Below are 12,659 nucleotides of genomic sequence, written 5' to 3'. Positions count from 1 at the left end.
ATGTAATAAAAACTTTTCAATCTAGTAGTAAGATGCGTATAATATATACAAATATCAATAAAAAACTTCAAGATCAACAAATATTTTGCACAATTATTCCTTCATGGTCTCTTTTATAAATACAATTAAGTAGTACTGAAACATCCTTCCTGTTATATAAATTATATATCAATTTCCCATAACAATGCTCATGTCAATTCAATGTATTAATAATTACTTCAACTATTACTTGTGAATGAAAATTTGTTGGTAGAATGGAAATAGTTGAGTGACGAAGGGCACACACAAAATAAATTGAAACATTGAAAAATTTGAATAAGAAATAACTTGTGTGTAGATGCATGAAATTTGATAAAGGCTTAAGTCATGTGTGGCCCCTTAAAGTTGTTTGTATAATTCATTAGGCACTTTAACAAACATTGTTTTCTATTAGACACTCTAACCTTAACAAATAAATACCTATTGAACATTTTTCTGACACTCAATCAAAAGAGAAAGTGCGTGTAATACACATGCACATGATGTGACAAAATAGCAAACCAAATAAAAACACGTGGCATTTTAATTGAAAAAAATTATCAAAATAAATTTTAAATATTAATAAGTCAAAATCTTTAAGAAAAGACTTTAAATTTTTCTTTAAAAAAAATAAAGAAAAGAAAGAAATTATACAACCCCCCTTCACCCACCCCGCACTCCACCCCATACAAATCTTTCCCTTTCTTTTCTTTCTATAACAGCTCCACCTTCCACCTTCCACCATTGTTAATTCTCCATTTAGAACAAATAGATATTTAACATATATTAGGTATAAACTTATCATTTTAATATCTTTTATGTCTTCTTGCTCATTTTCATTTGAATTGATGGTGTTTTCTTAAAAGATTCTCATTCTTCCTTTGTTTATTTTGATTTTAAATTTGTATTTTTTTTTTGTTTTTATGTTTCTACTTAGATTTGGGAGGAAGAAGGGGCGTAGATCAAGGTGGTTTGTGGCGGGAGAGGTGAAGAGGGAGTGAGAAGATATTTTATTAATGATCTTCATTTTTTCCGACAAAGAAGCTGTAGATGATTTCCATTTTTTTTATAAATAAGGCATCTTCATTTTTTTGATAAAAGATTGTGAATGGCATTCTCCATTCGGAAGTTGACAATTATTAGAATATTAAAAAAAGAAAAAGAAAACATGAAATTTGTAAAAGTAAATATAAAATAAAAACTGACCATGGATTTGTAAAGCAAAGTGGTCTCAGATGGTGAAAGAGAAGAAGATAAAAAAATTGTTACTGTTAAAAAAATAATGAGAAAATTAAAGGGAAAGATTAAAAAGGAAAAGGAAAAATATTAAAATATGAACTTCACGCGTTCACCAAGATGTGAATTACACTTTCTGTGCCACTTCAGCAAAAGTGTCTAAATGAATCAAATTCGAGTTAGTAGAGGTGTTTAATCGGTATTAGGCCTAGTTGAGGTATCTAAGTGAATTATGTGGACAACTTTAAGGGGCTGTAGATGACTTAGGCCTTTGATAAACATTTGACTTGAATAAGTAAAGAGCAAAACTGGATAAGTTTGCGTTTATCATCGGTTATGCCTCATGAATTGACAATAATCAATTATGTGGATGATAGAAAAACGTATTAGCTCAGATATTAATGAAATTTATAGAAGAAAGATTTACCTACCAAAACAATACCCTTATCAGTCTATTAGCAACAGACAGATCTACGATATAAAAACTAGTAGAAGAAATCTTGGATATACTTCTTGATAAATTTTGCTAGAGAAAACCAATAATAGATGGTCATACTTCATTAATCTCACGAGGGATATGTAATTGAGATATTGTTTCATACAAAAGAAATGATTTTTTCTATGTTGGTTAAGCAATTTCACATCCTCCGTAGCATTTGCTATCCCACTAATTAAATTGATGTATTTTCCAAATTCAAACTTGGTTTAAATTATAATAACCAATTAATTTCATTTATAATAACCTATATAGAATCATATGTAATTGCATTTTATGTCATTTGCATGTCTCATAGATACACAAAATATAGTACAATATTCATTAGATAAATTATTTAATACACCAAACATAAATCATATAAAAGTTATATATTGGATTCACATACTTTACTTTAAAACAAATAAAAATTTGATAGAAAGAATTCACTATTTAAATAAATTCATTAAAAGAATATGCATTATGAGTTACAATTATATTGCAACCATTGCAAGCATAAAATAATAGGACGAGAGAAAGTGTGCTTTTTACTAGGGAACTCAAAATGTTCGCGACAAATCAGGATAACAATGATGGTGTACAATCGATAATCAATGAATAGGAAGATGAGATTTTTTATAATATTAATGGGACTAATTAGGTTTTGGATGATAAACATAAACATGTGAAACTAAAAAAAAGAGCGATAAAAGACACTTTGGATGTGCAATTGGGAAATGTATTTGATTATTTTGGGGTTTCCATGCAAACCATGGAGTTAAGAAAATGTAATGATAAAACTGATGATCTATATTGGTTAATGGTAACACACAAGGAATATATAGAAACTTTAGTAGATACTTTGGTTCAGGCAAATAAGATAAACATTGTCTAAGTGAAATATTGTTTCATACAGAAGAAATGATTTTCTATGTTGTCTACGTACGCAATCTTAGATTCTCCGTAACATTTGCAATCCCACTAATTAGATTGATGTATTTTGCAAGGTCAAACTTAGTTTAATTTATTATAACCGACTCATTTCAATTGTTATAAGCTACATAAAATCACATGTAATTATATTTTAAGTGATTTACATGACTTATAGATACACCAATAGTATAATTATCATTACTTAAATTATTTAGTACACTAAACCTAAATTATATCAAAGTTATCCATGGGATTAACATACTTTACTTTACAATAAATAAAAAATTGATAGAAATAATTCATTATTTAAATCAATTTATCAAAATAATATCTATTATGAGTTTCCATTATATTGCACCCGTTGAAAGCATAAAATATGTGGGTTAAAAGGTGTGAATCGAAAATGAAGAGTTGCGACTTTTATGAAAGGATGCGACTTTTATGAAAGGATGCGACTTTTATGAAAAGTTGTAACTTTTATGAAAGGTAATGACCAGTATGAGATATTGTGATTTTTCAAAGGTTTGTGACCTTAAGACGCAATATGATTTTCGCACTACCCTTTGGTATCTATAAATTGAGGGATTTTCTCTCATTCAAAAAATAAATTTTCTGGACATCTTCTACTACTACTAAATCTAGTATTCTAAGTATAATTTACTGTTGTTGAGTGGCTCGCTGACACAAACATTTCGGGCAACAATACGTTGGTGATTTGATATCGTTCTATCTTTGCAGGACATATTCGAAATCAAACCTCAAATACTAGAGGGGAATAATTCCCTTTAGGGGACACTGTACATTTAGTGGGTTCTATTTTCTTTCTATTTTTTCTAAAAAAAATTGTATGTGTTACAGTTTAGATTTTTTAATTAATTTATGTTCTTCTGTTCTTCACTTATTCATTAAACTTTAGTAACTTCATGTTTCTGCAATGTTTTTTTGGAATTAGTAAAATTCTTTAAATACAGATTGGCAATTCTTCTTTAAGAAATATATTTCATAATTTTTTAAATCTGTTTCTGATTCTAGTTTCTCTACTACTTTTAATTTTCTAGTTGTGAAATTGTCCTTAAAGATTATTGTGTCTTACCAAGTTCTTCAAAGTTTTATTCTACGTATCTTGAGAATTGAGGGATTAATTCTAGCAAACCTTAGAAATTATTGATTTCTTAAGTTGAATTTGAAGATTTTGGTGTTGATATTCAAGTGGAAGTTCCGAGTTTAATATTCTCATTACGTAAGTTCATAATTCGTTCATCTAAAATAATGAATTTTTTTCTTGTGATTATAGGTAACTAAACTCCACAACTAGGGTTGTGGAAACCATGAGTGATTAACAACATATGAATAATATTTAAGCAGTCTTTGAATTGTATTTGCATGCATTGATAATTCTTTCATTTAGAAGTCTTTTTAGAGGTTGCAAATGTTAAAACTCGCTTTGATGCTACTTGTCGGACCAAAGATGTAGTTAATAAGAAAAGAATTTCAGATCAACATAGATTAAGTTTGATACTATATAATAGTCTAGCATCAATTGGTGGAAGGGTGAAAACTGTGTCATACATCGATTCAATGTCTACTATGAGGTAAAGGTAAGTGTTAGTAAATTATACACATGTAGCTGGACCAAGGTGCGAGATAAAATTCTTTAGATGTCAGACGAAGGATTTAATGATATATAACTTATCACTTTGCATGTAATACACTATGAAGGGATTTCTATTACTAGGAGCACCACATTATGAGCTCATGGGGAACACATATACCCTAGTTAATTTATCATCTTTATAACAAAAAAAGTTAACTCTTCTTACCTAATAATTCCATAATCTTACGAATTTTTTTTCATAAACTCCCCCTCCCCTTTCTTATTTACTTGTTTTGGAAATACTTTTACTAAATGAATATGATTGCGGGTTAAAGTTAAGTCTAAATCATATTCCTCATGGGATCGACCCAAACTCACCAGTTAGGTTCTTAACTTGATAACGATCGCTGATTCTTCTTTAGGAAGGTGTAGTTTGAGCGTATCAAACTTTCAGGCCGCCGTCGGAGAATAAGGCTTTTAGATTAAGTTTAACTACATTCTTAGGCTTTAGTCAAACATTTCCTAATTTTACTTTTTTTCTTTGTTTTTGTCTCTCTCAGGTACCTACTCTAGTGTATGCCAAGTGCACATATCAGAGGTGAATCCCTCACTCCTTAGGATTCGGAATAACATAGAACCTTGTGTAGAATGAACAATTAGGGAGGCTCGATTACTCCTATCATAGGAGTATTAGGTGGTGGAAAAGGGTTGCAACCTCCACGGGAAGTCAAATAAGAAAAATCAAGTTCAACCTGATGACATATTTACAGAAGCACTAAGGCCTCAGGACCCTTAAGGATCACATTTGAATGATAATTGGAGGATCAACATAAATATCGCCAAGTCTGATAGGCCTCTTTTCCTCCCACTTCTAACTCCAGGGATATGTTTGTGGTGACTAGTAGCTTGATATAGATGCTTAAAGTAAGAGGTTTACTTGCAGGGTTGCTAGTAGATAATTCACATGCTCACATAGCTAAGCTAAACTATGTCTGCAAAAGTTATGTAGGTCGACCAAATTGAGATATGATGTCATAGGGCTGAGGGTGTTCCCTCTATAATTGACCAGAGATGCTTTTATATGGTTGAATAAACTCCCCTACAACTCTATATCATATGGGATCAGTTAACAGATGCATTCCTAGCAAGATTTTTCCAAGTGTCCAAGAAGTTGAAAAAGAAAAACAAGCTAAACAACTTTGTAGCTCAACCTGCAGAGTCTATGATTAGTTATTTCGATATATCCATTGATTTAATGAGAGGTGTACTAAATAACCATATTCGTGATGAGTCATTGAAGAAGTACTTCCATCGGGGGAAGGACAACAATGGCAAGGAAATTCTTGATACTCTTGCAAGAGGTTTGTATGGTGAATGCTCCTAGGAAAATATCACCAAGAAAATGGAGAATATATATCGCAACAAAAATTCTTGTAGCACTATAAAGTGAGACACTGGGATAAACACCTTCACCGTTTAATCGACAAACAACCAAGCCACAGTGACATTCGTGAAGAGATGGCGCAAATGAGAACTAAGCTAGGTTGGTGCTAAAACATGTGACTAGAGGGGAAGAGAAGATGAATGTGGTGAAATATTTTACTATACCTCCGCCACCGATAAAAGAGTATTATTATGATGAGGATAGGTATGTAGTGAATGATTAGACTTGGGGTTTCTGACCAAACGCCAAATCCATAACAAATTGTAACGGCCAAAAAATGAACTATGCTTATATAAAGCTTCATCAGTGTTCTAAAGGCTCATAAATAACTTATTTAATGTGTGTAAGAGGTTTTATGTTATTACGGTTAAGTTTCAAGTCAAACGTCAAGGGACGACCAAGATCTTCAACAACTAATCCTTATGTGCTTGCATGTGCTTATGTCTGTTTCATGAGGTTATAGGGACTTTCATTGATGTTTTATGTTGTGTATAGGCAGTGTATGAAGTTTAAAAGTCAAACGTTCGATGACGTTTGAAACTAAGCCTTTCGACGTCCTTATGTATTTGTGTGTGCATTAGCATGTTTTACGTGTATGTTTTTGTTAAATTTGATTGGAGATGTTCCTAAGAGATAGACGTTCATGTTTACGGTTTTAAGGTTTGGGTACAACTTAACCTAGGACCCACAAGGGTCCCTAGTGAGGACCCCAATTCAAAGGGGCAAACTGCATGGCAGTGACCAAGTGACGGCCACCAAACGATGGCTAGTTGATCAAGATACGGCCCATCAATGGGTGGCATCGATGGATCCTGAAACACTACACCTTGTGGAGTTGTAGACCCAAATGACGGACACAATTGACGGGGCATAGGACAGTCGATGATCCGTCGATGGAACCTCCAAAAGTTGTCTTGACACGGCTTGGCTTGGGGTTTTAGGGAAAATTACCCTAAGTCTTATAAATTAAAGGGATGGTTTATTTAGGTGTATTTAGGAATTTTTAGAGTGTTTAAGTTATTAAACTCTACAACCTAGCACCTAAGTCAAAACCCTTTTCCTCCCAAACTTTCTCCAAAAACCTCCATGAGAGCTCAAGGTTAAGATGGAGATTGATGATGGATCTTCAATGGAGTTTATCCTTCAATTATCTTTGGATTTTTCTAATAAGGTAGGATAGTTCTTCATCTAGGGCTTTCTATCACCTTATAGTCAATTTGAAAGATGATTTAAAAGTTTTCAAAAAAGATGAAAAAGTCTAATTTCTACTATAAGTCATGGTTCTTGAATGAAACATTTTCAAACATTAAGATATAATGTTATTGATGTGTATTTGATAATTTTCAATGAAACTCTCGATGAACCCTTGACCTTCTCAAATCTCTATATTTGGCTTTAGCATGGGTGAATTGATTATGACTTGTTAGTGGTGCAAACATGTGTAGATTGCTTTGCCTATTAATTGATGTAATAAATAATGTTAGCATGGTATATAGGCTGCGTTATATTGATTATGTTCATATTGTATATGTCACAACTGGGTTTACCCCCTAGACGTAAATGGCGTTGTCGTCCTCTTTGAGGACTAAGATTAGCCTCTTAGTTTACATCATCATATTCATAAGTCGAATTTAGTGGAAAATTTAAAACTTTTACTACTTCTAGTTGGAGTTTTACATAGACCTATAAAAACACATAATTTATATATATATATATATATATATACATAATATAATATAAAATAGTATCAAAGATTGTCTCATATCATACCATCTAAACGATCATAGCAATTTGGGTGTCACGACCGAAATCTAGACCCCAGACGAGACCGGCGTTGTTGACCTCACAAAAGTCGCAAACAAGCCTACATACATCATACTTACTTCATCTAGGATCAGAAAATTTGAATTTTTTGTTTTCTTATTTCATGTGAAGCATATTATACTTAAAATCAGAGGTGTTCACAAATCAACCATCAAATATATACATAATAAAATGAAAGAAGCAGTTCATAAATGCATTAAATGTATTCTTGCCAGAACGATACCAATACAAAGTCTGAAATGAAATGGGAAATGAAACGCTTGTAGAACATATTCCACTAGCTAAAGCCTACATCTAAGCTAGTAATAATGGTAGACATCCCCGAAACCATGAGGGACTACCAAGTCCGGATGTAAGCTTTACATCCAGATAGGTGTAGTGTCGTACCGTAAGCTCTAATGTCCACATGTGCCTACACCTAATAGTAGATATTGAATGGGATTAGTACACATTTGTTCTAAGTATGGGTATATGGAAGAAAAGACCAAGGACATGCATGAGTAAGAATATCTCTTTCCTAACAATATGATTTATGGAAAGTCAAGTTAGTAGACTTGACAAATTTGGATTAGGAAAGTTAGTGGACCTGCCAAATTTTGATTAAGAAAGTCATGCCATGAGAGAAACATGCATCATCATACGTATCATATTGCACACAACACATAATATCTTACGCATATCACATCACCATATTGCATATAGCACATAACATCTGTCATATCATTCATTCATACGTCATGAAATTTTTGAATCATGAACTTGACATCAAGACTTTCCAAAAATGAGGGCTAAATATATGGGACCTCAACTAGGGATCCTTCTTTAGCAAACACCGAGTCTGCTTCATGCATTCATACATATTTCACTTCATACATTCATAAACTAGTGTAAACACCAGATGTACCTAATATATAGTTTAATACTTTAATCGGGTTCGTTGTGCAATGATCAAGAAAGACCTAGTGTCATTACTTAAGTGTAGTTCACCTCTTGATTATCCTATCCTAACACCTTTGGTATTATTCATTTTATTATGTGCATCATTTGAGGCTGGCCTTAGTTATTCATGGGGAACATTGACTTTAACTGAATTAGATCATGTGAGCATCATGAAATCTAGTGTCTGCCCCACACCAAAAAGAGGTTGAATCAGCGGCCAAAGTGACCCAAAACATACTAGCGTATATAGGGGATTGAACACTGCTAGATCCCTATATTGGCAATATAGGTTCAAATACTAGGATATATAAGAAGACCCATACCCGTCATTCCGGAGAGTCTTATCTCATGAGAGTTACGTGAACCTCCGCCCTTCCCGAATGAAGGCATCACCACTCATAGCTAGCCTATCGGTGCTCAGTATAAATTTCCATTACATTAAACTCATACATTACTAAGGCTTGCTTATACCATGAGGACATCATAGCTAATTAGATGATTTCTCATCTCATCATTAGTACTAAGTATGCATTAACTTCAATACTTTCCTTAGAGTGTTCATAGAGACTGGTCTCTTTATTAACTTTACACTCTCATTGGTGAGTACGTTTTGGTAATGTTTACTTATGCTCATTTGATATTGCTCTCATCTTTTACATTATCCTCTTATCATGTTGTCACCACATTCATTATCTTTAGCACATTTTCTCTTTATAATTACTCACCCCTTATTATGTGAATGTTCATTTCATCATATGCCAATGCATTTGGCCATTTAGTGTGTTTCACACTCTTACTTAACCCTTCGAGGGTTTCATCATTTCATTTCATACATCGTAGGCTCACTTACTTTTAAATGTACGCTAGACATATGGGTCTATAGATACAAGTCATGAGGCTTCATTTATAGTTCATTTAAGTGATTCATAACTTCCTAAGATTATGTGGTACAAGACTTATGCATCTTATATGTATGTCAAGATCTCGATTTCGATATATGTGGGTAGCATTACTTTGGAAATTTATTCACTTATGACTTATGTATCAATACGGAGTTTGGGAAAGGGAACCCGGTTTTGAATCCCTTGGTTAACACTTACATCCTTTCTATTTATTCTACTTTTATCCATACAGCTTGGGGACTCGCAATCGAGCCTCAACGCCTTCATTTAATTTATCTTTGTTTTTCTTTCTTTCTTATTCTCTTGTCTTTGGATGGAGGGGTTGTGGTATCGATCCCCCACTGTCTCATTTCTTTTATTTTCTTTTTCCTTGACTTTTCCGAGTTGACCTTGAGGGTGTGGGATCGAATCCCCACGACCTTTCTTTATTTTTCTCTTTAATTCCATTAGTTAGCCTTGAGGTCGTGGGTTAGATTCCCCCTTTCCACATTCTTTTTAACTAACACTATTTTTGTGACTTTTAACATGGTGAGGTCACGGGATCGATCCTCAGTCCTCACTTATTTTTATTCATTTTTAATAACATGTAAATTGACTTAACTTTACCGAAACTAACATGAAAGTGATAGAATTTCGATTACATTTTTGCAGTCTATTTACTCATTTTTTCCACGTTAAATGTGTATACGTTTGGAGTAGTTATTAGTGAGTTCTTTAGGTTCATTTCCAAGATCACATTTTATAAAAAGTTTGCACAAATATCAACATTTTTACATCACTTATCTTGGCCGAAACTCTTCAACAAGATGCTAAAAATTTTGTACGTTTTTCAGCTCATTTTCATCGACGTTTACATAGTAGTTTTTACGGTAATTCATGGATCATTTAGTATATCTTTAGGTGCATTTTCATAGATTCATTTAGCTCATAATTTACACTCAAATCAGCCACATTATACTTCATATGAACATCACGATTTATACAAGTTTGTGCATGTAAGAATACAACGATAACATGTCATTTTCGATCTTCAAACCAAAAGTATATGTCACGGCTACACATTGCACACACACAAACACATAATTTCGTACAACATGCTTGACATTCACATAACTCCGAACATACATATATGAACATAATCAACACGAAAACACATTACATCCATCATTTCTACCAGCAAACATACCCAACCTACAAATTGATGGGAGCTAGTGATTGGGAACTTGTAAAGGGGAACAACGCTATTTTTCAGAGTAGATTTATCTGAGTTCTAAGGGTCTCTTGGGAAAGGGACCAAGAGTAAGAAAACCCATACCTTTTATGTAGTTCAAACCTCGACTTGATGCCCAAAACCTTCTCCAAAAAACACATCCAAATCTCCTCAAATTTAACACCAATTCAACGGAATAATCCTCCTTCTTGCATTACGTTTTTGATTAGTTGTTTGTTTGTAATTTTCGTTGTGAGTTCTTCAAGTGTGAAGAACTTTGGTTTGTTTGTAATTTTCATTGTGAGTTTTTCAAGTGTGAAGAACTTTGGTTATTATTCTGTTCTTGACATGGTTTAGAAAGAATGTGAGAAAAAGAATGGTTTGATCGTTAGTGTTGAGGAGATACACGTGAGAAGTGATAATTTTTCTAGGATTAGGAGTTTTAATTTCGGAATTAGTCAAACTAGGACTCTTTCTATTCTTAAATAAAAATATCTGATTTTCCTTTTTATTAAATCAGCTAATAAATATTAATTAATAAGTTAATTTACCAATTTAAATAAAAACAATTTAAATTATTGCTTCCAATTAGGTTCAAACCCGGGTGGAGCAAGACATTACTCAAAAAGCCAATTTTTAGCCCTCTCTCCCCAAAATGCCCCTACACTTTCTTAATTAAATAATTATTTACATATATAGGGTAATTAAGATACTATTCTTAGCCTGGAAAAAGACTATTTTACCCCTAGACCCTCAAATTTAAGATTCCCCTTTTTAAGCCGGTAAAGACTCATCTGGATAAATCTTCATATTCGGGAGCCCTACATGGATGGACCCAACCTTTACTAGCTCAATTAAATCTCCAAATCAGTTGGATTAGCTATAGAAAGTGTTCAGATGTCTAGTTCTACGCGCATCAATCGATTTGAACCCGGTCTAATAGTAGGTATTCAAGACACATTAAGCATTACTTAGCATATCAATTTTTGTAGGTTTGTTACATTGGTCATATACCAACATTAATATAAAGAAACCACATATAGGCTTATATAAATCGTACTCAAATGAAAATGGGTTTTGTATGCCACTTGTACTAAGTATGAGACCATATGCACATATAAGATCAAAACATTCCAAAAAGGGACATTTAGTTTAAATTATGTTATTTTACCCTTTAATAGTCTTATGCATAATCAAGAAAGTCATACCAAGTAACAAAACATGATTACTAACTCAAAAATAGTAAGATGTATTTCAACATACTTGAACCCATAATCTACTCTAACCTTATAACCAAGGAATAACATCACATTCATAAATAAGACTTAAATATATCATAATAAGTAAGACAATTACTCAGGAATCCTCATAAAGTTAACATGTTCAATGACCAAGTAAATCCCCATAACCTTACTCAATCAAGAAGTCCCAATAAGAAACCATAACCAATGTCCAACTTTAATAACATAATCAAAATACATGTTCATAAGGGTAATCATCATCATATAATACCATTTATATTGTAACATCAACATATCATCATCATATACATCATTATCATACATATACATAATATCAACTACCTAAAGCTTCCATCAAGGCCAACTTAGTGCAATGTATAAGTAGAGTATCATACCCCTACCTACACAAAGTCAAACCTATCAAGTCACCTTAGTTTATACTTCATTGTTTAATTTTAGTTTATGAAACACTTGCCTTAACCAACATAGACCACAATATATAAGTGTGGAATCTACTATTGTAAAACTTTACACTGATGGAAGGTGGTCTAGCGGCCAAAGTAAAACCAAACATAAACATAGCTTTCTAGGTGGATCCACTAGCTAGTCTTCCTATGGGGGAAACATAGTTCAATAACTAAGAGATAGTATATTCCCTCTTAATACCACTTGGTAATTGGGGCCTCCTCTTATAGGAATCTATTGGATAAGTGTTCCTCTCTGGGAAGTCAACATCCCATTTATAACTATAGGGTGAACCTTCCTCTTTGAGAACTCATCACCTCTCATTGTCAAGTTCACTCGGTGCTTAGGTAAGTCCCTTTATTGAAATTTATTTTAAGT

The 12,659-nt window shown here is 32.8% G+C and overlaps 1 long non-coding RNA gene across 1 annotated transcript; it reads left to right on the top strand.

The window, feature by feature from the left end:
• Nucleotides 1–413: 413 nt before the first annotated feature.
• On the top strand, nt 414–1,223 carry LOC109121136 (uncharacterized). The gene is made up of 2 exons (XR_002028527.3): nt 414–808; nt 956–1,223. It is a non-coding gene; the product is annotated as an uncharacterized lncRNA (long non-coding RNA).
• The last annotated feature ends 11,436 nt before the right edge of the window (nt 1,224–12,659 follow it).

Source organism: Solanum lycopersicum, chromosome 9 (assembly GCF_036512215.1).
Source record: "Solanum lycopersicum chromosome 9, SLM_r2.1".
Lineage (NCBI taxonomy): Eukaryota > Viridiplantae > Streptophyta > Magnoliopsida > Solanales > Solanaceae > Solanum > Solanum lycopersicum.
This window is presented reverse-complemented; position numbering and strand designations above follow the sequence as displayed.